Source organism: Montipora capricornis, chromosome 2, assembly GCF_036669925.1.
Source record: "Montipora capricornis isolate CH-2021 chromosome 2, ASM3666992v2, whole genome shotgun sequence".
Lineage (NCBI taxonomy): Eukaryota > Metazoa > Cnidaria > Anthozoa > Scleractinia > Acroporidae > Montipora > Montipora capricornis.
This window is the reverse complement of record NC_090884.1, coordinates 31,763,957-31,767,714: the sequence shown is the minus strand read 5'-3', so window position 1 is coordinate 31,767,714 and position 3,758 is coordinate 31,763,957.

The window sequence follows — 3,758 nt, the reverse complement described above, 5'->3', positions numbered from 1 at the left end:
CACTGCGTCGCCTCTGTTGTTGGAAAGCTGAGGTCCTTTGGTTTTAAACAATAGGGCAACGAATTGACATCATGAAAAGCCAAATCACTTCCGTTATCATTATTATTAAATGCTGCTTTTTAGACATTATTTGGAGTAAAATAGTGTGACCTCACGCCAACAGCGAGGTTCCCTTTAAACAAAAAACCTCGCACATTCTTTTTTCATATGAATTCCACTCTAATAATAAAGCATAGTTTTGTAATTATGTGTGCAAAATGTGTAAAATAAAAACCTTGCCTTCGCATTTCATACAGCAATTTTTAGTAAGGAAGTTTCATTCCTTGTTAAGAAATGACTGTACGGTTAGAGGCTTTTTAAAGCCCGAATACTTCATGTTGGAAACCACTATCCAAACAACTGGCAAACAGTAACTTAACAGTTAAACATGTACATTGTATATCAAATGCACATTCAAGCAAAAGAAAACCCTTGAGATCCATATTGGATTGCCATGTCCATGCTATTTTGGAAGCTCTCGTATGTGCTATGACCCACGGGAACTATTAGAGACATGTGACAAGTCTCTGCCAGGGGTGACTTGCTATTGATGTCATCACTAAATCTAGCCACCAAGATCTCCTTCTTGGGGGGGGGGGGGGGGGGGGGCATTCCATCCTGTCCAGAAGCGGCACAGCTCACTCAGTCGAGTTTCACCTGGAGAGTGAAGAAAGAAAATTGTATGCATCAGTAATTTATAAATGTAGTCTATGTTTCCATATTGTGAAAACAAGAAATTAACACAAATAACGTAAAAAGACAACTTCTAGGTCAACTCGCTTTCCCAATCAATTTAATATCATTAGGTTTAAATCTGATACTGGAAGAAACTTTACAGTACAGAGGCCCTGTAATCTGGAATTTTCTAAAAAGACTGATGAGTTAAACTACCTGAGAACGTTTCTTCTTACAAGCAGATATCAAAGAATCACACCAGGGACATTGCTGAGTTTTCTTTCCGCAAGGAAGGGACTTTAATCACCACAAAAAAGATGATTTTATATATTTTGAAACATTTTAATTTCTCGTATTGTTGTTCCAGTACATTTCATTTGTATATATCCTTGTGAAAATTTCTTACGCTTTTGTTTATGTTCGTCGTGTATTGAAAGTAGATTCGCATCAGCACTTCGGCTGCCAATCACCTTAAAACCTACTCATCAAATAAAGTTAAGTTACAGGTTGAAATAGCCGGTTTTTCGACGCTCGCGCTAAGCTTGTCCTCCCTCAGAAGTAAACTATGGTATACAGTAATGTTAAACTGACAATGGTTTCTATATGATATAATGTACCTGCCCATGTCTTCATGACGTACCTGCCTTTCGTTGGGAAATTTCCACTATGTATTATTTGAACGTTGCTTTCATATTTGCTTTCTCGTCTCTGCTAAATGTCACCTTCTGCATAAATTCCTCAGCGGTTATCTCCATTGCAGCATGACACAGAAACACAATCGCCAGCAGTGACGGCTGTTGGGCAAGAAGGGTTTGTAGAGACAAAAAAAACAGTTGGAGGAAACTGATACTGAAATGTGCAGGTGTGCAAGAACACGTCAATGAACCATCAACAGCGAACGTTAATATCTGCCTTCTCTCCCTCTCCCTGAGCATACAACATTACCTTGAGCAATGTCATCTAATTCACGCCTCCTCTTGTCAAGGACAAAGTACCAAAGCAGTCCTTGAATTAACACGTCTCGTGCTCCACACAAAAGCTCAATCTCCAAACTTGCCTTCATCATGTAAGCTTCAAGGCTTTTCCTCAGTTCCACGGAAAGCTTTTCTTCAACTTTTAACTGTTGTATCCAAAGAAAGACATGTTAGAAATGAGGGTGCTGAGTAAGTAACGTGGGAAAATGGTTGCGCATGCACAACACGAACTAGATGATTCTCGTGCCAGTACAAACCTCTTCGATGATTTCTCGCAGATTAAGATCGGGCATATCTTCTATTACCATGGGAGAAGGATTCTTCTGAAGGTCGTCATGCGTCCAGTAGTGTTTTGCCACTTGCGATATTTCATACAATCCTGGACCTCTATGTAGAATTGAGTGGCCAATCATCTTACCGATGCAAGTGTATATGCCCATTTGCTGAAGAAGCTGGTTGTGTATAGGGAGCAAATGATCTGACTCTCCCTCAAAGTACACAATTGGAATACCGTCTTCATGTATTCCCTCCTGCAGTATTTTCATGGCGCAGACAAAGAATTCCCTGATTGGGCCCGTGCCAACTCCTTCTTCCCTTTCAAATCGCACTTGTACAGGAGTTCTTATGTTCTTACGAGGGTCTTTATATAGAGCAAGGATGTCTCTCTTCAGTTCCTCGCTACCTTCTAATCTGCTTACAGAAAGCCGCTCTGTTGGCTTGTTCTTCTGAATATTAGCCTCCTGAAAAGCTTCCAATGCCTCGTCAGGATCCAGGTTGCCACTGCGAGCTTTCATCTTCTCAGGCGGTGTCGACCTGACTGCTGGGGTCACCCAATCACTGTCATCCCCCTGCCGATCGTCTGAACAAGACAATGTGAAGTGAATTCCTATCACAAAGTGTTTACTCATTTCGACACAAATAACTGATTAAAGAAAGTAAAATGATGAGATAAAGAAATACATATTAAATATGTCACAACACAGGTCATAACATAACGTGCTGTAGTTGTTTTGGCTGACTCTATTGTTTAGAAACGTCGTCGTTAACGGTTGTGTTAGATAACAGTCTGTGATAACTATCTGATCCATGTGCAATCAATGATGTGAATGCTCGGAGCAATGGATAATTCCTGCATTTTATGCAAGAACATAAATTAAGAGCTGTACAGGATTAAGACATGGTGACATTTTGGCAATCCTTACTATGGCCAAGGGTATCCTGTGACATTTCCAACAACTCCTGCCGCGGCATAGTTCACATCTCCATTGTGACGGATCAGTGACTGCTGGATCTGCTCTGAAGTTGCATCCGTGAATACCTCTCTTAAAGTATTAACACTGCTTTGCCGATCGTCACCAAATGAAACGGAATTTCCAGTCACACAACTAGAGATATTCAAATCACATCACTTTTCACTTTTTCAGAGGAAATGTCAGTTGCTGTGCTTTGTTTTGGTGGGGGTCCAGTAGCTGTTATTGATTTTCATGCGCATGGACATAATGGGCCCATTGTTTGCATGTCTTCATGCTGCACTGATGCTATTCATTGGTACAGTTTTCAAAAGTTTAACCTTCACCCTATGGGAAATATGTGCACACTGACCTGGTTAGAATTCTCATTCTAAAAATCTGTAATCATCAATTGAAAAAAAGGTGATTGACAAAACACTGACCCCCAGTCCATGGACTACCCTGCTGGACTATCCAAAATTAATGGACTAACCTAAAATGCTAAATACAGGATCAAGAAATTAAAATCATCCAGTGCAATAATTATCTAAAGGTAACCTTGTTAAAGTTGTTGCTGAGACTATTATTATTGTTAGGCAACCCATTTAAAATTGGTTTTTAGGTGACAAGTAGTCCATTAGGGTAGTCCATGGACTGGGGGTCATTGCTTTGTTCATCACCAAAATGAGAGAGTACTCGAAATAGTCGACTACACTAAGATTTTAGGTCTAACGATCTCCAGTTATCTTAGTTGAACAACCATATGTATGAATCTATAAAAAAAGTGAATAAGCACTTATACTTTCTCATGTTACTGAAGAGGCAGGTGTCCCCCAGATGA